General features: G+C 42.6%; 1 long non-coding RNA gene across 1 annotated transcript in view; it reads right to left on the reverse strand.

The window, feature by feature from the left end:
* LOC135420037 (uncharacterized) overlaps positions 1–22,196 on the reverse strand; it is a 47,122-nt gene extending 24,926 nt beyond the window's left edge. The window contains exons 1-2 of the long non-coding RNA XR_010433303.1: positions 22,078–22,196; positions 18,270–18,318 (exon numbers count right to left, since the gene is read on the reverse strand). This is a non-coding gene — a long non-coding RNA (uncharacterized LOC135420037). The remainder of the gene's footprint in view (positions 1–18,269; positions 18,319–22,077) is intronic.
* Positions 22,197–23,040: the final 844 nt, after the last annotated feature.

Consider the following 23,040-nt stretch of genomic DNA (forward strand, 5'->3'; position numbering starts at 1 on the left):
CCCCCCAGCAGTTTGTCTCTCCCCTACTTTATCCTTCATGGCACAGGGTCCCCACATATGTGCCGTAATGCTAAGCAGGGGCAGGGGGAAGAAATCCATTGTCACCACTTTTCGACCGCCCCCCAGGGGGGGTGGAGATGAGGGAATAAGAGAAGAATCTATTTACTTGCTCCTTTGTGACCTGCAATAGAGAATGAATTTTGCACAGTGCTCTCAGGAGGAGCAGCTGGTGTCTCCTCTCCCAAAGGGAGGAAGTTTGCTCTCCAGGCAATGTGGTGAGGACAGCAAGGGAACTCAAGTTCCCTAAATCTTTTTTGGCACTGTTTATCCTGGGGGAGGTGTAAGGGGCAGGACTGTTTCTCTTATTAGTCATGGCCTCATCTGAGCTCCTGCCTGCTTCACAAAGCCCTTCCTGCAGGACCTAGTTACAGAGAGTGCCTCAGTGGAACACAGCACTTCCAAATGTCAGCAAATGTTGAGGGGAACATGGGATAAGAACTGAGACTACAAGAACAAATGAACAGAGAAACCCAGATGTGTTATTTGGTACTGAAGCTGCATTATGATGCCGTGAGGGGCGGGAGATCCAGCAGCTGACAGTGCTGGGGTGCTGCTGGGGGGTGACTGCACCTCAACCCAGCCCCATGCCCAGCCCCATCCTCGAGAGGGGCAGTAACACCTCACCCCCCAGTTAGTAATGCTGTTCCCCAGCAGCTCACAGAGCCCGTACGTGGGGCTGGAGGTTCACAGTCCCCATTTTGCAGAGAACTGAGGTTTCTGCAGTGACTTCCCCAAGCTCAGCCGGGAGGTCTGAGCAGAGCCAAGCACAGATCGCAGGACTCCTGCACGCCAAGTTACCAGCTCTGCATTAGGCTAAACTGCCCTACAAGCATAAAGTGCCTCAGAGCACAGTTTTTGGGCACAGAGTAGGAACTGCACAAAGCAGAGCATCTGTGCCGGCGCTGTACCCCGAGCTCAGCCGGCTCTGACTTTGCCCATCCATCTGTACCTTCCCCTTTCCCCAAAGGGCTCTCCCCGACCAAACACCACCATACATTTTGGAAGGATTTCCATCGTGTGGGTATTCCATAGGTGTTTTTAACTTTCTATGTTTTCAAAAGAAAAAGAAAAGCAATTAATATCTTGCAGTGACAAAGAACGTATGCTGTGACATTGGAAAACATGCATCATGTTATTAACAAAAGCTGTAGAACTAGTCTGTTACGGGGACTAAGTCCAAGTGCCAATTTTTTAATGCTGTTTACCAAATCAAACAGGCATTCTGCAGTCCACCTGTTCCTACTGCCGCTGACTTCACAAGAGCCATCTTCTGAAGCCAGAGAAATAATTACTGGACCAGTTTATTGATGGCAGCTGGTTTGGAGTGAAAAAGACCAAAATTTGCAATAATTAAAGACCGTAAAGGATGCAAGCTATTAAGAGGACAAAGAAAGTAAAACAAATCTGTCCAGGATGGGCAAATGGACACCCTCCATGGGAAGCCAAAACCTCTCCTCCAAGCTGATGTACTCACCGTCAGCTCACAGGGAAGTCCATAAAGGCGGGGCAGGGGAAAAGCACAACAATCCAAACTTCTGCATTTATTTATCCAGGAATTATTGCCCAGCCCTTACCACTGACACAGAATTCAAAGTGCTGGAGTTAAGCAATGGCCTAGAGACCAACCTGTGCCAGCTGCTTCAAAAGGCCCTGTAAAATCCCATAATGGAGAGTTATACACAACATGCCTGAGGGATAAGCTGTGTTTAGCATGTGGCCGGAAGTACAAAGGATGAAACTCCATCCCACCTAACTGCAGATGATATTGCTAATCATACAAATGATGCCAATCTGTCAGTCTCAATATCCTACCTTGTGGCAATGAGTACCACAGGCTAATTAAAACTTAGGTTAAAATGCTTCCTATTAAAGCTATTCAATGCATTGACTTCAAATTTAATTTTATGTCTCTCTTTCTTATTCAACAGAAGAAAAAGTCATGGCATTGGTGTTTTATTTATATCCATCACAGCCTGTCTCTCAGTGGCACATCCCATGTATTGTCCTCCTTAAAATAAACAGACCTAACCTTTTCAGTCTCTGCTGCATGCAAATCTTTCCAGTAAAGTATTTTCTATGCTTCTGATTAGGTTTGTTGCCCTTCACTGAACCTCTTCTATTTCCTGCTCTATCATTTTTTAATTAGGGTAACCAAACCAAACATGCCTCTCAAGGTGAGGCCACATCACCATCTCTAGAACAACACTGTCATATTTTCAGTGTTGTCCTCTATTCAGCAAATTAATGTCATGCCGTTTCATATTTATGCTTTCCTGATCACTGCTCAGACCTCAGCAGATGTTTTCCATTGAGCTCTTTGAGATATTTTTTGTTTTGAAGCTCACCCCATTATACAATCAGCTGCTGCATCCAATTAGTAGTAACTTCCTTTTACTCACATTGCATTTTACTATCAGTATTTTGATTAATATAGCTTTGGTAAAGTCAAGGGAAATTCTTAATCACTTTTAGATTTGATTAAATTTTGGAGCATCAAATTTCAGCAATTTGCTACTTACTGTCTTTTTCAGATTATCATAAAATACTGAGTACAAGCTCAAGGGGTGCCTACCATGCAAATGTCTGTATATATAATTACTGAAGCACTCCACAGAGATATGATTTTCAAAAAATGCATGTATCATAACATAAATGAAAGCCTAATTTTTTTAAAGCATTTTCAAATCTCAAACATCAGCTTTCTGCACCTGCACCACAAGTCTACAAGAGGGAAGGAGTGAAGTGGCCTCTGTCACTTCCCAGGGTGCATTCACATGCACATCACCAAGCCAAACAAACCCACCTCCTCCGGCTGCTGTAACACAATTTTCAAGAAAGGTGAACATGACAGCCTTCAAAGGGATTTTAAACAAAACAATGTCAGGAAAGGCTTCATCACCCTATGTATCGCACACTTCTATAGCCTGTGAAGAGAAATACCCCTCTCAGTGAAATTCAGACCACATAAGGTTTTTGAATTCAGAATGTCTTTTTATAATGATATATTCATGCTCACTGCCATCCTTCAGAAACTTCCTTTAGAGTGAATGCTTCTCTCACCAAAAAAAAGTGCATTGAATTACTTTAGAGGGAATCAAGTTTCTGAACATCTACAGTGGGAAGGAAAGAGGTGAAGGGAATCTTCAGCAGTTTCACATCTAGATAGATGTCCCTTTCCAAGAATTTATTTATAGACATAGAAGGATTTCGGTTGGAAGGGACCTTAAAAATCATCTAGTTCCAAACTCCCTGCCATGGGCAGAAACACCTTCCACTTGTCCAACCAAGTCTTAAACACTTCCAGGGATGGGGGATTCACAGCTTCCCTGGGAAATCTGTGCCAGTGCCTCACCACCCTCACACAAAAGAATTTCTTCCTAATATCTAATTCAAACCTACTCTCAGTTTAAATCCATTCCCTCTTGTGCTACCACTACATATCTTTGTAAAAAGTCCCACTCCAGCTCTCTTGAAGTCCCTTTCGGGACTGTAAGATCTTCCCAAAACCTTCTGTTCTCCACACTGAACAACCCCAGCTTTCTCCACCTGTCTTCATAGGAGAGGTGTTCCAGCCCTCTGATCATCTTTGTGGCCTCCTCTGGACTCGCTCCAACAAGTCCGTATCTTTCTTGTGCTGAGGACCCCAGAAGTGGATGCAGCACTGCAGGTGGGGTCTTACAAGAGTGGAGTGGGAGAATCACCTCCCTCAACCTGCAGGCCACGCTGCTGCGGTTGCATCCCAGGACATGGTTGGCTTTCCAGGCTACAAGTGCACGTTGCCAGGTCATGTTGAGCATCTCATCAACCAACACCCCTAAGTCCTTCTCCTCATGGCTGCTGTCAATCCATTCTCCCCCCAGCCTAGGCTTGTGCCTGGAATTGCCCCAACCCAAGTGGAGGACTGTGCGCTTGGCCTTGTTGAACTTCATGAGGTTTGCACAGGACTGCCTCTCACGCCTGTCCAAGTCTCTCTGGATGGCATCCTTTCCCTCTACTGTGTTGACCACATCACACAGTTTGCTGTCATTGGCAAACTTGCTGAGGGTGCCCTCAATCCCTTGATCCATGCAGCCAACAAGAATATTAAACATTAGTGGTCTCAATATTAACCCCCAAGGAATGCCACTCGTCACTGCTTTCCACTTGGGTATCAAGTCATTGACCAGAGACATGGAGATAGATGGAAAGCTATGCTTGCTCCTACTAGAGAAATATTCCCAAGTTCTTGGCAACAGCCATGGACAGGAGGCATTTTGCCATATAGATAGCTGAAGAGCTCACCACAAATCACTGTTTAGTGCTGTGGTTGCTGGCAATGGCTTCTGGGATATTATTAATTATAGGAGTTGATTTAAAAAGAATATTTTCCCCAGCATATGACATACTAAGCTGTCACTAGTTACTTATTTCTAATGAGAATTTCTGCATATTAGGTAAGAGTCCAGAAGCATTACTGGGTATTATGTGAAAAGGCTGTGTTTCTGCTGGGAAGGAAAAATCATCGCATTTTCCAGAGATCGGTTTTCTAGAAAAGAAAAATAGCTACTTTCTTTTTAGGACAAAAGCAATAGTTTCTACCTCAGCTTAAGAATCTGCTGCGGGCTCTGAGTCACTGGCTTATTAGCAAAACTGTTTGAAAGAAGCATAAATCTGATTTTCTAAGGAACCAAATCTGCACTTAGATTAAAATCACAGTCTTCCACTTCCCCCTAAATCATGCTCCTTCCCTGTCCTCAGTTCATTCCCACCAACAATGCACCTGCTGGCCTGGTGCTGGACAGATGCTCCCCCAAATCTCCTGCAGCACTTTCCCTTTATCCAGGAGGCTTTTGGCCAGGCCCAGACCCCAAAGGCTGGTGCTTTTCTTCCCAACAGGGAGCCCATCCACACACTGTAATTTCTGGATTATGCTGCAATTCCCTTTTGGCCCTACGTACAGAGCAACCCCATTTGTTTTTCTTTTTCCTCTCTCTGCCTCTCTGTCTCCTGAATATAACATGCTGTCAGAACCCCGTGTTGGTTTGTATCTTTTAATGCTGTCACCACTCAGCAGCTCGCTCCCCTTTTAATGGCACATTTCTCTTCTGCTTTTACACCAAGCCATTACCACTTGGATGACCAACACTGCACACTTCTGGGGTCAGGTATGAGATTGTTAAGTTTGCTGGTGTTAATTTCTCAGTTGTTTTTTTGCTGGTGCATAGACACACTCTCTTAGTAAATCATGAGAGCTAATGGGGAGGGAGCCTGAGGGGGACGATGGAGGCACAGTTTACGGGAGGTGTTTATAGCTCTTTCTTCTTTCCTCCATCCAAGCCTGTCATCTGGGGAGGCGGCACATCCTGATCTCTACCAATGCAAGATCAAAGCTTTCCAGGTCTGTCAGAACTCCGAGCCTGTCGCTATCCCTATTTACACATGTTTATTTTTATTATTGTTACCATTAATATTAATTCATCTTGACAGTTCCTGAGCAGCCACATGGGTAAGGACCCTACTCCACTAAGTGCTGTACAAACGCAAACCAAAATGACAAGAGTTTACAGCCTCAGGAAAAGCTTGCAACAGAGAAGCTGTTTAAATGCCGGACTTGATTCAGGTCAGTTCAGTGTAGATAGAGCCATGCTGCATTGTCCAGGTCATCACAGCAGTTTAGGGCCCCACTTCTGTTACTTTGAGACAGAATTAGGCACCCAGATGTCTTTCAAGTATAGGCTCTCAGGCTCTGTGCACCTTATTTTCACCAGTAGTGAAAATAGTAGAGGGACTATTGGGTCCCTCATGACAACCTGCTCCAGGATCTTGATTGTCCAATTCATCAGTCACTGAGGTACCCAATTCCCCCCAAAGCAGCAAAGTGCTTGAGTACCTGAGGGATTTAGATGCTTGTTTCATTTTGGCAGAGTAATTCTCCCAAGGTGTGAGTGCCAGGAGCACAGAGTCATCATGTTCACAAACACAGAGGTTTGCTCACAACCAATTCTGTGATAAACAGCACCAAAGAAGATGTGTGCCAAATGCAGTTGGGAATTTTACAGTTATTCCTTTAGCACCTCTTCGGATTTTGTTTAGTTCACTCCTGCAACAACAGCTGGAAGCAGTATTTCCGTCAAATTACAGAAAGATTTAGTGTTATCTTAATGTGATACAAGTGTAGCCTGAATTTTATTTATGAGGAAGCACAATATGTGCTAATGAATAATAAAGACTGTCTACAAGGGTATTAACCTGTCTCTGACTGCTGCTGCTGCTTGAGCCAGTTCTCACCTTCTTAATAGGGTTAGCAAGTCACAATGGCTCTGCCACTCACTAGCCTCCTCCCAAGGGAGCATATTGCAAACATTATTTGTTTTCTAAGGTTTCAGCCCCTACTTCCAACCACTACACGGTTGAGCTGAAAAACAGACTTTCCTCTCTGCCAAAGATGCCCTGCAGGATGGCAAAGCCAACATCTAGACACCAGGGTTGTCCAAATCCACCATCTGAAAACTGATGGTCACAGAAAGAGTTTGGGAAGAGGCTTGGCCCCAGTTTCACTCCAAAAACTGGCAGCAAGTCCAGGATGTAGTCCTTATTTTGCCCTTCTCAGTTTGTCCATCTGCAATATGAACGGGCATTTGGCAGAGCATTAATGTCTGTATCACTGCTATGGATGTGTGGCTGGTGGAAAACAGAAGTTTGGTGTAGTCAACAGTAAAATGACAGCTGCAATCAAGAATAGCACCAATATGGTTCACTGATTATCTGAATTACTTCAGGGTATCTTAGCAAATCTCTGCAATGTATCACAGCTACCAAAGGAACACATGATTTTATGCAAAGAACATTTTTTAAATGCAACAAAAAAACCACTGATACAAATAGCCGAGAAAACGCAGTGCTAATGGATGTTCCTTTCCTTCTGCATTATTTATCTTTCATAAAATACTACATAAACACAAATGCTCCTACAGAGAGAGTCAAAAATAGCATATTTGAGTTATCTGTTTAAGAAATAGTGACATGTGACAACCAAAATGTTTCAACATGGGATTCTTCAGTTTCAACAACTGTCCAAGGGCTCCTCTATTGAAAATAATCAATGCCTTTGACAGATAAAGAGAAGTAATATAGTGACTTATTTTGATCCAACTTGACAGGGGTCTTTTTGACAGTATTTTTCACTGTCAGTCTATTGGATTTGAATTTTAACTGGGGCCTGTGAGAAATATGCTTTTGGTCTTTAGCACTGAATCTCTGCAAATGAAAAGGGCAGTGGGAGAGCCATACTTACCTGCTTTTTATTTGCCATTTTCTATCAGTCTCCAGTTTTAATTATTCATTTTTAATACCCCTCCCAATTTTTATACTCTTGAGATGTCATAATAAGGCACATTTAAACTCTACTTTGCTGCTCCCTTGGCAAGAAGGGACATTTCATGCAGCTAGACTTGGAAAAGGAGCTATTTTCTAATGTCACAGTGTTCAGACTGACAGTTCAGTTGCATCAAGAGCTCATTTCTTCTGCTCTTATGAGACTGCAGAAACTTAAAAGAAGTTATTAATATTGATTATTAAATACAATTGTCCATGTAGGAGCTTGTGGGGCTAAGGATCTCTTCATTAAAATTCTTTATGCAAAACACATCTTTTCATTAAAATAAAAAAATAAAAATAAAAAATCAACAAAGGATCCAGATCTGAATTCTCATAGAACAAAATCAAGAATTTTTTTTAAATAATAACTTAAATTACAAGCTGGTCCTTCATTGCTGCAAAGCTGCATCAAATAGGTGAGGAGCTCCAGGCTTGCTGTTGGCAGACATCACCCTCAGACAAAAAAAAGGCAGGTGCAGGGTGAAGAGGATAGAGGGAAATTCCTCATTATTCTGTGTGTTGATAACAGCTTCTTTCAATAATTACCATTTTGAACAACTTCTCCCACTGAGCGGTCAGTCAAAATCCACTTCTTCTGATCCAAGTTGTTAGTTCCTGGCTGTGATTCCACAAACATTTTCATCATATAATTTATTTTGGCTTTGATATAAATATGTGACCCTGAAGGGTTCAGTATCTAAATATTTATTTGTTTCTAAGCCTAAGTTTACAGTGTAAGTGTGAAAATTCCCTTTGGGTATAACAATGCTCAAAGAGACAAGGCTGCAAGATGGCTGAAGGTACAAAGGTACAGGAAATAAAAGGCCTTGTGTTCCCAACTCGTCATTCCATATATGGCTCGAGACAAGAACCACATCCTGGCTTTTGATGTATTGTTGTTGTATATGTTGAGAGCTCAGTTGTGTTTAAATGTAGTACTTCAGCTCCTTTGCTTAACAACACCTGCTAACTTGCTTGACATCTCAAAGAGTTTCTTAAAATATTCTTAAACCTTTGGCATCCCTTCCTGCCCTAGGCTTCATGAATAAAACATTTATCCAGTCAGCAGCTTTAGCAAAGAGGAACAGCCAAGTTCCATCCATCAACGTCAGCAGCTGAATTACTGAGTGATTTCAGATCCTATAATAACTCTGTTTCTTTATGACTGTGTTGGTAAACAATCAAATAGTGCTGGCACCTGGCTTTCAGTGAGCATTAACTTTTTTTGCATTATCAAATACTACTAATAGAGTTTGTTACTGTTATAGTTATTTCAATTAAAAAATGTCTGTAATGCTGCCCACCTTCACGAAAATGCACTGAGGTTTAGTCTTGATTTGTTATGAAGGTCATCGAGAGCTACTCACATTAAACCTGCTGGGACTTTAAAAAAAAGAGCAAGAATAAATAGAGCCTTTACTTCACATATAATGTGCTTCATTTATCATTGGGATCACCATGTAGTAATACACTGCCCTTTTGTAAGGTTGTTAATAGAAACTAAGCATTTTGGGGTGAAAAACCAATGATATAAGGCTTCTGTTGTTGTAGAACTCCAACGAAGCTTGGAGGTCCAAGTACTAATGGGAAATTGCCTACAGACATTCAAAAGGAGGTTCCTGGTATGAGCCACTGTGCTGGGGAGGAGGGGGAACAGGGAGAAGAAAAATCAGCTTTCTGAAGTGAAAACGTAGTCAGAATGTATCCAAGCACATTTGGTTTGAATTAAACGGATATTCAAGATAAAAATCTTTTCATTGCACTTTATAGTGGCAGAACAGCAGGAAAAGATTTTCCTCACACTTGGATACAAGCACCAGTTTAGCCTCTAACCAGGGCATGCAAATGGAAAGCCTTGGTATTCAATCCTCTAACCTCTCACACAGGAAAACTAATCTTAGGTATGCAGGAATAACACCCTGAAGTCAAAAGGGTCATCTAAATAAGGATGACTGGCCAGGGTACAGCCCCCGATCTGCCTTTATTCACTAGGGATTTGTGCCTGGAATATAAACAGCAAATACCCTCAGACACGCTGTGATACGAGCATAACTTTAAATATCTGATCCTGCAAAAATGATCCTTCCCATCTCTGGGACAGAAACAATTACCAGCATAGAATTTGCAGAGGATGAAAACCATCTGAAGTCCCAACAAACAAGAGAAGAGCACAAGCCTCCCTAAGCCCATCTAGACCCTTGCTCCCAAGACTTTTGTGCGTAGATGAAAGATGTCACTGTGGGATCACCCCAGAGACAGCTCTCAGGGGTTCCAGTATTTTCTTTCCCCTATGGGGAGACTCTCTTCCCCCAGCACAGCATTAGCAATATCTCCTGTGTTGCCTTGCTCTGCTGAGCACTGCTAAGCCGGGTTAAAGCAGAGCAATGTGTGCAGAAATATGGGAGGTGTTTTCTCACCTCCCAGTACACGTTCCCAGCTGGTAGGAAACCACAGGCTGATTGCACCAGAGAAAACGTGGGTTTTTACAGGTTTCTGCAGGTTTAAATGAGCTCTGTGCTACTGAAGTCAAGTGGCACACAGGTAGAGACCAGTAACATTTTCATTCAGAGGCATCTTAGAGCCTCTCCATAGGAAAATAAACAGACTCTTCAGTAAAATTACACCCAATTAAGCCACAGGTAAATAATTAAGCCACAGGCTTCAGTATTTAAGCATTTCCCAGTTGCTTGGATAACTGATGTGTCACCATTATGGATTAAGCTTCTGTAAGTTTTCTCTGTGGCATCTTAAAAATAATAACCAACACTTAGTTATATCCAACTGAAGACTAGCTCTGACTCCTTTGCTGAAATGAAGACAGGTACCAGTCCTGAGCAGCACAACTTAGCTCATTCTTTGATTCCCAGAAAGGGTGATTGCAAAGATTATTAACCATGAATGTGCTTGTTTGTTAAAACAGAAGCCCCTGGCACAGAAAACCAGCTCCAGACCCTTGTCACACAGTGGGTTTGCACAACTGCACATGCTAACTCGTGCAGGTGTTGATCGTGGCTCATCGTGCCAACCAAACCCATCGTCTCTTTTTCCCATCTGCTCCTGGATATCCAGGTTTCATCCCCTCTCATGTACTGCATGGATTGCAGCCTCCCTAGGCCCCTTCCCAAAGTCCTGCACACCCAGGCTGGCTTGTGACCCTTTACTGACCGCTTCTGGGGACCACTGTCACTGGCAAAGGACAAGGAGGAGAGGTTTCCATCAAGATCTTCTCCCACCTGCACAAAGCAGCCCAGCAAGGACAGGAGAGCCAGGTGGGCCTTCCAGCGAGACACTGCATGTCCTGCTGGCAGCAGTTTTGGGACAGCTTTTCAGCAATCTGCCTCCCCAGATGAGCCAGAGACAGGAGGTCCCCCTAGACCTGCTCCAACACATGCAGGGCTGGGATTAGTCATGGCTTTGAGGGCTGGTTTTTTTCTAAATTTATTTTTAAAATTGCAATTCTTCCTATGCCCTGTTAAATGAAAAACATAGGACCCAATGGAGGTCTTTGCACTGGCTTTGGAGTAACACCTGTGAATATCTATTCTCAGCTTAAAAACAAAAAACAAAAAAACTCTAAACCTCATTCCATTTTCCTGCTTGATCCCCAGGCTCTAAAATTGTAAATACAAACTGCACCTCACTCATTTGAAATCTGCAATCTCTACATCATAAACCAATCTCCAGAGAAATTAGTTACTACTTTTCTGGGAGGGATTTTTTTGTTTTGTTTGTCCACTTCAAAGATTGTGGATTACATAACCAGATATATGGGTAACCTTTTTTTAAAAACAAAAAAAAAAAAGAAAACATATTAGAAAAACAGTTCCATCTCCCCTATATTGACATCAGCTGCAGCTGAAATGCCCAAGGCAAAAAATCCTTTGGCTTGAATTTTAAAAAAAGTGTGTTTTTTCCCCCATATCCCCACTGAAACATGTTTCACACTTCACTACTGGAAACATACCCTGCAGACATTTATATCACAGGCTTTGTTATTATAAGTTATAGCAAAAGACAAAAGGAACTAGGTTTTGTAACCAGAGGGCAAATATCACAACTGCTAATTTGTTAAGGGGTGACATTTCTGATAATGCTGTTTTAGTCGAGCTACCATTCCATATTGTAATTTCATTATAGCATCCTATCACAGCACTTAATAGGAGGGACACACATGAACAGATCTATTACCTAAAACAAACAAAGATATTAGGAAACTTCTTGGGACTGAGTTGTATATTGACTTCTGGTCAGCATTTCCAGAGAATTTCATTAAATTTATGTCATCAAAAAACATAACTTATGGACCTTCTGAACAGGAACTCATACCAGCAGGAGTAACAATTGTTTTTCCCCATTTTGTGATTTATCATCCATTCCATTACATGCTACACAGACTGTCATTTTTCTTTAAATGTGTTTGATAAAAGAGTTCTTGTTCTACTAGGTCAGGTATTATTATTCACCAACATTATGTACTAACCACCACAAATGCCAGCAGCAGCTGCAGAGCTGTTGCTGAACACCAGAGTTAGCACTGGGCTTTTCCCTGCCACACACCCGTCCCATAAAATGGGGGAGAAGCTGCAGAGGGAGTAGCTCCCCATTCCTTCCCTGTGCCAAGCAGGACACATGCACTGTCACAGCCAATACCACAGCACGACGCTGCCGTGAGTAGAAAACAGCTGTGCCTCTCCACAACACAGCCCATCTAAAAGATTCAGAGCTGCATTTGCTCCCCACTGACCCTGTGGCTGGTTGCCACTCTCACAGGTCTCTGGCTGTAATTGCTCGATGTCAATCCCCCTCTTGCACCAACAGCCCTACCCAATTTCCCAGGGATTTTGCAGCACAGGGGTGTCAGCCACACTGCCCTGAGCGTGGTGCAAGGAATGAGACATGCTCTTGCCACCCAGCAGCCCTCGCACAGCTGAGCCATCAGCAGAGGCAGCTGTGGGCTGAGGACCTGCCCTTTTGCATCCTCTGTACCAGCAAGTGGCCTGGGAGATCGGCATAGCAGAGCTCAGCAAAAGCACGAGTCTCTCTTTGCACTGTTTGCCAGTTCTTAGATGGTCCCTTATCTGCTCTTAATTATCCAGGCTATTTTTACACGGTTTCTCCCCCCATTTCCTAATTGCCTGAACTTATTTTCCTGATGGTTTTCTGAAGATGAATTTCAGGAGCTCAGTATCTCAGGCAATTTCCAGATGCAATTAACACCACCACTCCCCTCATTAGGGAGTGGCCTACTTTCTCTCCAGCACTACCATACCTCTGAAATGTTTGGAAGAAGTCCTTATTATCCTCCCCATAGCTCTTTTGCTAACATTAACTCCTTATGCTTCACAGGGCTCTCCTCTCCCTGCCTTGCAGCTGGGAAATATGTGCTGCAGTCCCCTCCATTTGCTGCTTTCCTTCTCAAATTTCTGCACTGGGTAGTTGTAGTTCCTAGTCCTGGATGAAGAGCTGTGGTGCCTGTTCCAGTATACAGTCAAGTCCCATTCTGCCACCCATCAGCAGTCAGGGTACACAGTTGACACTGCTCTAGGTGCTGCTCAGACAAGTAAGTGTGATCCCATCCCAGACAGTTTGCAATCAGTTCAGAGAAATCAAGGAAGGATAATGATTCTCTTGGAAATTCTGGATACTGAGGCACAAACACGCACAGCGTACAGCAAGCCTGGATTTACAGCTCAGTTACAAATAACCTTTTTCTTTTAAGTACCCAAGTGTATCTCCTCCTCTCTACTCAAGCTGAACTCCTCTTGACTTCAGTAGGAGTTCCTCAAGTAAGAGGAGGTGATTTGGCACAGCAGACTGGACATCCTGGTACTGGCACATCCTACAAACCCATCAGTTAGGAACCAAAACCAAAGACTTCTTTCCAGAGCTAACCCATCAAGAGCCCACATAGGAGACTAAACTTAATTGTCTGTGGCTGTTACAATATCAGATAACCCCTGCAGAGGTAAACAGGAAAACTTGAGAGATTAATATTTTCTTTGATATAAACTTTGTAAGATGCTCTGTTGTCAAAAAGCCCACAGAGATTACTTGTGCTGTAGTAGGAGGCACTTCATTTTCCAGAATCTATGACCCAGCAGAAATTACTGTCAGCTCCCCAACCAGCCGAGGGGTATCGATTCCCCCGTTACTACAGCAACCCATTAGTTATTAGATCGTGTCTCGTATGCAGTGACTAATCTGCCTCAGCGAGGTCTCGGATTTTGACACTTTTTCATTCTAATCTTTAATTAGTTTATTTGATGTGGCCTGCACATTTTATTTTTATACTAAGTAGTTATTGAAAATACAGTCAAAATGAGCAGAGATCAAAGGAGCAAAACCAGTAGGCTGTCAACTAAACTAGTTATGCAAAATAATAATAAGTAAAAAAAAGTAGCATGGCATATCAAACACGTAAGCCAGCTCCACTCAACACTCCTGAAGTCACACAGAAATCAACCCGGGACACTCTTCCATCCCCAGACTTCACTTGAAACGTAAGTGCCCCTTTCTATTGCCCCCATCTTAATGATTACACCAAAAGACTAGGAAGCGTTCACCAGCAACTTTATCAACCTCCTTTGGTATTCGGCTTCTCAAGGAGGAACAGACTTTGAGAGGTGTCATCCCTTTACACCAAAATAGCCAGAGATTGGGTATCTTTTTATGGCTTATCCTGTCTTTGATGTCAAGTGGTAAGTGAAGGGTCTGCACGACAATCCAAACCTGGACAGAGGAGCAGCATACTTGGCTAAAGACCCACACTCATTCTCACAAACAATTTTACACATAAAACTGCAGGTTTTGTCCACAAACATAAACAACTTTAACTTTATATCACACTCATTAGTAAGCCCCTGTGTCAAAAAAATCCCAGTGCTGCAAACAAAAACCCTCACATTAATTTGACAAGTTTTTCATATTAAAAAAAACCTCGCAAAAAAAAAATTTTTTTGAGAAAATGCAGTACCAAAAGCCGAAAAAGAAATAATTAAAATTATGAGTTTAGGTTTAACTGAGGTGCCATAATAACAACTTTTTACATCTCCTTCTCCTACATTGTAATTAATCCAAAATAAAGTTCCAAGTGGAGTCTATCCCTTCCAGCTTTTCTATTACACGATAAAAAAAAGGAAAGCAACTTCATTCCCATGCAATAAAATCCAGTCATGTCTACTGACTGCACAGGAAAGGCAATCGCTGAGTGTCTACCATGGGAAAGTTTCATTACATCAACAGTCTGCATCCTGATAAAATCTCTCTTGGTATCTTTCAAGGAGACCACACCCCCCTTGCACAATTGTACAATATCAATGACAACAGATCAATGTGCCAGGTCTGCTGTTCTACTGAGTACCAGCAGAATATCAGGCATAACATGTCTGGTTACTGAAGAGCAGATGGTGAGGACTGTCAGATGAACTGACTTCAGAACCGCTGCCCTAACACGCAAAGAGCAAGCTGCAGCTAATGCCTTTCCAGGTAATGCCTCCCTTTCCTTTCACCTACAGAGATTTAGGCACACAACACCCACCAGATTCTTGTGCACTTAAATGGATGAACATGTAAAACCAACGTCCCTCCGTAGGTTTTGACTCTGCTCCATCTCTATGTGTCAGTGTCTACAGGTTTCAGAGACATGTCTGAACTTACACAAGCAAGATGCACTTAGTAGGCGTGAAAAAATTGCCAAAGTATTCAATAAGGAGAAGTTTTGCTTTAGCCTCATTTAATAGCAAACTATGGATTCATTCTATGGCTCTTCCCCAACTTTGATTCATCAAGTGGAGGAAAAGGATCCCAAAGAAGAAGGGATTAGGGTAAATATCCAGATGCCTGACTGCATGCATTTTCATTGCTTGGTATGAACCAGGCTGGAGGGCAGCAAAGGTTTCAAATTCAACCTAAGAACTGCTTCACCAGTATCCCCATCATTTAAATTTCACAACATCGAAGAGATAGGAAGGGAACATTTAGACCACACACTCACCAGTCCCACGTCACTCTGTTCAGCACAATCTCCAATGCTTCATTCAGTTTCAAAAGTCTCAAATAGGTATGAAATATGAATAGACTTAAATAGAACAGAATTTGGAATTGTCTTAATCTACATGATACAGCACAGGAGTGTACGTACGTGTGTGCCAGCAGTTTTCCAAAACACACCCACTTTGATCCATTAGAAAATTGACCTAGTATGCTCAAGGGAATGGCTTGAGTTAGCCCAAGTAACCCATTTGTGTTATCATCCATCTTGAACAATTCCCTGGATGCAATTCACAGAACTGCAGACCAGCTATTAAATCATAAAGCTGCTCTCCAGAGAAATCTAACCCAGACTGAGCTCATAGCAGAAGGAACAGTCAAGTGCTCCACCTATAAGCAGCCAAGCTGGGCATACCCGATTACCTAAATGGAAATCTGTAGGCACATTGGATTTGGCAATAAACTGCATTGTATTTTAATATATTAAGATATACATCACTTATAGGAGGTGGACAGAAGCACTAACAAAAGGGAGTTTCTCATCACTCTTGGTGAAGATGTAGTAAAATCTTAAGGTAAAGCAAGATGCAATTGCATCAATAAAAGAACACTTAGAAAATTGGCAATTAGGAATTGGCATTTCATACAATTAGACATACAATTAGGGAAGGTGACTGACCAGTGGAAGCACCCAAAGAGTTAAGTCATTGCTCCTCACACTCTTCATTAAGAAGGTGGAGAGTCAGAAGTGATCAGTACTAACACACTAACAAAACAGACCAACTTACATTTTCATAACACATACATATACATAATCATACATACCTATACATAATCATACACACCGATTTCATCATAGGTAAGTGACACTTTCAGCTCAGACTTTTTTCCATAAGCCTAATATTCTACTTATGAGTAACCCAGCCTCACATGTAAAAAACTGACATCTGAGGCCTTAACTTGAGGCATAGAGTAAGATCTTAAATCTGCCCCCTGTATTCCCCTAACTCCTGTGTCCCATTTGGGGAGTAAGTACAGGTGCTCCTGTCCTCTGAGATTTCCCTCCCAAGAGCCTCCATTTCGTCCCAGTGCAGGCCAGGAGAAGCAGTCCCCCCAGCCTTTTCCTATACTAAATGCCTTCTCAATTTCTTCTGAAGTCAATGGGGGTGCAGTATGTCCCACAAATTCTCTAAGAGTTCATAGTTCCAAGCCCAAAGGCCCAGCCTTGTTAACACTACACAGCTGAACACAAGGCATGTCAGCCATCCCCTTGAAGTCTATTTTATTTAATTACCACTGTCAACTGTCTAAAAGGCTGTTAGCTTAGGAAGGTGAGATGGAGAAGAGAAGCAGTGTAGGAGAGAAGGCTTACAAACGATCCCTACACATTAGCTTGGTGATGAATGAGGAAGCAGAGGAGACATTGCAGCTAAGTACCAGCTCCTGAGTCTTTGTACACCATTACATAAGCAGTTACCCACAAATAAAGCACATTCTATGTTCTTCTCCATATCATATTTCACTCTAGCATATAAACAATCTGATATGCCTGTAAGCAGAGTCCAGATTCAGGAATATTAAGAAATTGCACAGCTACGGTAATAATGAAACAAAATTCCTAAGCCAGAGAAAAAACAGCTGTGTGTAATTCATTATGTCACAAGACTGTCATGTTGCTCAACAGAAAAACATGCCTTTTGCCTGGCTTTGATCAGACCCTTCTGCTGCCAGAAATCACACTAAACCTATAGCAAAACATAAATTATGCTTCAGGACATCATACATTTGTCTTGCAAGCCTAACCTAACTTTAGGCACTTCTGAGAATAAAGCAACATGCATTGCAAATGTACATACACTGGCAGTGAAGTGACAAAACTACATACAGTTGGACACTACTGTGCTGGAGAAGAACATCTCTGAAGCACAAGTTCTGGCAGCATCACCAGTAAACATGTCTGTGGGCCACATCCTCACACTGGTACTGATTAGTGTAATCCCTTTACTGCAGGGCAGCTCTACAGAAAAGCTCCAGAGAAGCATGTGGTTTAACAGTGCCTGTGTGCTAAATGAGGACAAGAACCAGTGAAAGGAAAAGGAACAAGGCTGTAGTAGCCAGTTTATCATACTTGAACCAAGGACTTACTCCTTTTACATACTGCCCTTCACAGCTGCCATGCCTTGGAGGCATTTTCTTTGCTCAGAAAAGCTGTGCACCTCCCCCCATGGTGGCTGGCTGTGATCCCATCACTGCTGCATGGAGCATTAAGGTCAATATGCCTGTAACCATAAATACCGAAATACATTTTGCTAATGATCAACCATCGTCACTGAGCAAAGACAAATGTGTGCAACTGCAAACTCTGAGAGCGCCACAGCATTGCTTTCAGGGGAAGGAAATGCACCTGGACTTCTTGTCCCTGGAAATAAGCCATGTCTTCATGGCCTAGTCACCTCTATAAATACAATGAAGTATGGTAAATACATCTGGGATTACATTAGACACTGAGCAATTTGGGAAGATTGGTCGACTGTGGAAATCCAAAATGGTCTCACTAAAGCAGCTTAAGTGGTACTAGCTAAGCAGGTTTGGAGCCCACATTTCAATGCACAATACCATTTTATATGGGAACTCACTTTGCAAAACGGTCTAGGCTCAATGTCCATTACTAGACTACTTGCTGATTTATTGTGTCATAAATTGGAACTTCTCCTAGTGCCCTTTGTGTTGATGATGTCATTTGAAGATCACTTCTCTTTATGGTTGGTACATGAGGTAAAAAGATTTACTGTGTTCATATGTCTCCACCAATGGCTCTTATGTACAACCTTTAAGATCCAAACACAGAGTGGGATTCAGCTCACCTTACCAACATCCCAAAGCCAGGCCAGCTTTGCTATATAGGTTCCTTTTCTATAGAAAACAAAAAAAGAAGAGGCATGTTCAGATCATGAGTCTTTCCACCTAGCTCAACTTGATGAATCCAAGCCAAAATTAAGTTACATACTTATCTGACTATGGTATGTTCAGTATAACAGGACAGTTATGCAAAATAATAATAAGTAAAAAAAAGTAGCATGCCATATCAAACACATAAGCCAGCTTCACTCCATGCTAGAGAGACCTCTGCCCTGTAAGCAACATAATTTAGAAGGGGAAGGGGGACTGGTAAGCATATTAAGATGGCACATGTCCACCTTATGTAAATGTTTATAACTGGTTTAACCAATTTGTATGATTATTAATGAGATTCTCCCTTCAAGCTTCACTTACCCTGGAGGCACAATGAAACAGAAATAAGAAAAGACCTGAACTTGAGGCATTTAGAAGATGAAATCACATCACAATTCTCAGGTTTGTGCAGGTGCAAGCCCTATAACAAGCAGAGAGAAGCAGAGGAAGTGGATCAATCCCAATCCTTCTCCAACTCCACATGTGCACTACTCCTGCCTCACTGAACTTTGGGGTAGAAGTGCCCAAGGAAGGGTTTACCCTTTTGACACAGCAACAGAGTTCATCACAGGCATGATGAAAATCAAGCCACCAGCTTCAGTTGCAGTGAAACCTCTCTGCCTTCACACCAATGTGGTTTTCCAGCCCTGCTCTCGACACAGTGGAGGCAAGTCCAGCTGGGCCTGGCCAGGGAACACAGGGGGGCAGCTGTACACACACCACTGCCTTACATCACCCAAAATGCTGCCCTGGCTGCACTACTGGTGGGAAGGGGAAGGATATACAGCAGCTTTTACAGCATTTCCTCCAATCTGCAATTCCTCCCCTGGAGCATCCGGTAGAGGTCTTGGCATTAACTGGATTTGAGGGAGCAGAAACCTGTGCCATGGCAGAACCTAAGGCACCCCAAATGCATGCTCAGAAAGCCACTTTAAAGTTGTATCAGTGCAGAACACCAGGCAGTGAAAGAAGCACCCACCTCTTCTTGATGGGTGGTCCCACCACAGGCAATGGAGCTTTGTCCTCAGCTGGCAGTGGCTGCTCCATACACCCCCTCAAGTTATTTACCAGCCTTTCTCTGGCTTTCAGGAATATTTACATCTCCCATTTCATGGGAGGAACATGCAATTTGGGCAACACAGCAAAGTGGAGATAGCCACATTTCTGGGTACTGGGGTATTTCTCTTCCCAGGTATCTGGTGGAACACAAGCAGGAACACCAGTCAACATGTCAGCCCTTGCAAGTACAGTCCTAGCCTCTGCATCCACAGCAAAAAATTAAAATTGCACAACCATATCCACCTCTTTAAGATCCTGTAGCAAAATTAGTAAAACATGCAGCTACTCTATGTCATTTTTATTGTATATAAAAAGAACCCATTACATTTATTTGTTACTTTTTGTTGCTGTCACGAATGCCTAAATAATCCTTCAGTGTTTAGAAACAAGCCACTGGGGACCAATGAGATACATTTATTGTAATTACATGATTCTTCTAATTAATTTTTGTCAGGAAATTTCAAAGTAAAAATCTCCAGCTAAATGGGTCCCCCTCCTCTTCCCTCCAGCCAACAGACACGTTTCTGAGCCTTGTTTAAAAAGCTCGTTTCCTTTTTGCCTAGTTGAAATAAAGTGGAATTGTAATTGAGAGTGGGCAGAAAGGAGAGAACATTGTCATTAGACCACATTGTTTAAATCAACCTGTAACAAGCATTTCATTTTGTTTGGGTCATTAACTACATTTGAGTGAAAAATGTAGTTTGCCTGGCAAATTGGTTGGTGTCCAAATGCCTCCAACAGGAGACTTGTCTGGGTGAAACCCAAAGACCGCAACACAGACACACAAATTTTGCAGGTGGGAAACTTGAACCCAGAAGGAAACAAGCATCAAAAAAAGTGGATGCTTATCAAAGATATACACAGAATTTGATATTTACTGATCTATGAGATTGTACAGCCTGAGGCAGTATTCTCATAATTTATTCTATTCTCTCCTGTAACACAGATCACTGAATGTCATAAAGTAATTCAGATAAGATAGCCTGTAATTAGGGATTAATGTTATCAACTGCTGGACACACAGCCACTTGTGACATATGATACCCAAGTGATTTTACTAAAACAGTTTACCATATCCCTGGATAAGCCTCTAACAAAACCATTTGAACATTCGACCTCCCTTTTCCAAGGCACACCAGGATTTGGGAATAGTTCACTTACTTTCTCTCTTGCTGCAATAAATTGAAGAGTTTCCAAGCTTCCACCTCATCCCACTCTGATTCCCACTACGTCAAATTAAAAAGTCCATCTCCCCCAGCCTTTCCACATGGAAATGCCCACCCACCCTGTGAAGCTCCTACAGCTGTCCTTCAGATCCCTCCAGCTCCTCATCTTCCCCACAGCACCCCCCAAACAAGACACTCTGCTCAAACCTCTGCTCTGCCAGTGTGGGCAAGCAACAGGCACCTGCCCCTCGCCCATACAACACCTTGGGTTATCTGGTTTGGCTGGTTTGGTTTTTCTAAAAGAACATGCAGTTGTTCACCCATTCAGTTTCTGATCTCTGATAAGCCTTCACATCCTTTCCTGCCCTTCTTAGTCCAATACTTTCAGCTTCTGCCTCTGCTACTGAAAACTTAAAGCCAGGTGTGGTGTATGTATAGACATATATATATATGTTTAATTTTATTTTTTACTGAACTGCTTTCTAATAATTTCTCCAATTTTCCACAGTTCCACTGAATTCTAATGCTGATCTCCAAGGTGATGCCACCTTTCTCAAGTTGGTGTCACCTCCAGGCCCTGGCTGTAGACTCTTAATTCCACTGAGTCACAAGTGAATAGTTCCAGACCTCTGACAGGCACCATAAGGTACCTCACCTAAAGCCCTCTCCAGTTTTACAGCAAAACACTGATAACTTCTCCCTGCACATAAAATTTGCCAGTCACTCACAACCTGTCTTAGAGAATCCATTTCCTTCAACTGCTCTGGCGACAGACACGAGATGTCACAAAAAGCTGCACCCCAGTCAAGCTGTCTGACACCCCTCCTTCTGCCCTGTCATGCTATCATAGAGGGAAACTAGGTGAAGCTGACATGATGAGTCCCTGACAATAGTGCTGGCTGTTCTTTATCACCTGAGATGCTCCAAGTGCATATGGACAGACCACTGGATCATTTGCCCCACAGTGAATTCAAACAGACCAGTCCAGGCTTGCCCAGTTCTTCATTTCCCTCTCTTTCAGAGGCACATTCTACCTGCATCTTTTCTAGAACCTCCCCAGACTTCCTCATATTCTTGAAGGTAACTGCTAATAGGCCCTGAAAACTGCTCTAGTCTCTTCTCAAAATGCTCCAAGAGCTGGGAACATCCAGGTTGTGCCAGTGGCCTAAAAGCTGCAGAAATTTGGGAATCTATAGTGTCTGCTGCTGCTTCAGAGAGCAAAGGGGAGATGTTTTCTCCCCACGGCTCTGGGCAAGCTCAGGGGCCCAGCACTACTGGTCTTTCTTGCTGTCCCATTGACCTTTTATGTCAATCCTAAAGCACATTGAATCATGGTTTGAATCATGACCTTTCCTTTCACAACCATCACCTGCATCGCTTTTCATCTTTTCCCATTCTGCCACCATATCCCTATTTCTTCAAATCTGTTCTTGCCCAGCCAGCTGTGAAGCTGCATGGTATCGTGTCCTGCTGTGTCTTTCTTTCCAAATCCTACCTTGCACAACCAGGGATCGGATCTAATCTGCCAGGTGCTCAGCAGAAGCCTCATTCACCCCCATTTCTTTGGTGATCCATAGCCGACTGTTTCTGACAGACTGCCTGTTCCCAACAACCCACAGCAGGATCCAGGATCCCTGCAGCAGACATACCATGACCTCAGTCTGAGCATTGGCCTCTCCCCCATAGACAAGTCCTCCCTGAACAAGCTGCACACTCTTCTATCAGCACTGAAGCCATAGCCATTTTCTACCAAGCCTCTGCTATGGCATTTAAATTATAACATTGATTACAAATGAGATATGAAGTTCCTCCCTTTTATTCCTTGTGCTGACATACCTTAAACATTTGACTGACTGTCCCATTAATTTTCTTCTTGTGACAATTATGCCTCAGCCTCTCCCAGTTCTTGCTCCTGCCAGTGGTTTGATGCACCACTATTCTCTGTCAATCCTATTTTAAAGCCTTCCTTGGCAGCAGCAAATCTCTTCTAATTGCCCATTTCCTGTGTGTGTGGTTGCACTGGGACAACACACAACACAGGGACAGTGTATTTGGTCCCTGCTACTCCTGCCTCTTGTCCCTTGCTGCATATCATCTTAACTGCAGTGATGCTTATGTGAAACAACCCCAAATCATTCTCTCCTATCCTCCTGTTTATGGAAAAGCACTGATTAACCAGAAGTATTTTTATTTAAACCTAAAAGCAATTTATATTATATATATAAAAAAAAAGGTCAGGTAGATACTCCATTTATCACTATTACAAAGGGCTGTAACACAGTGATGAAAAGAAAGAGAAATTAATTACAAGTCAGAGGCTGCAATAACTCTCTCTGTAATTGTGACGAAAAATTTAAATTAACGTTTCTGTCAGTAAGAGAAGTTTGATTAATTTTACAATAGTGGAGATGCTATCACCTTAATATTGGTGGGTAAGGAAATTTTACTATTTGCAATT

The sequence above is a fragment of the Pseudopipra pipra genome, chromosome 11, assembly GCF_036250125.1.
Source record: "Pseudopipra pipra isolate bDixPip1 chromosome 11, bDixPip1.hap1, whole genome shotgun sequence".
Classification (NCBI taxonomy): Eukaryota; Metazoa; Chordata; class Aves; order Passeriformes; family Pipridae; genus Pseudopipra; species Pseudopipra pipra.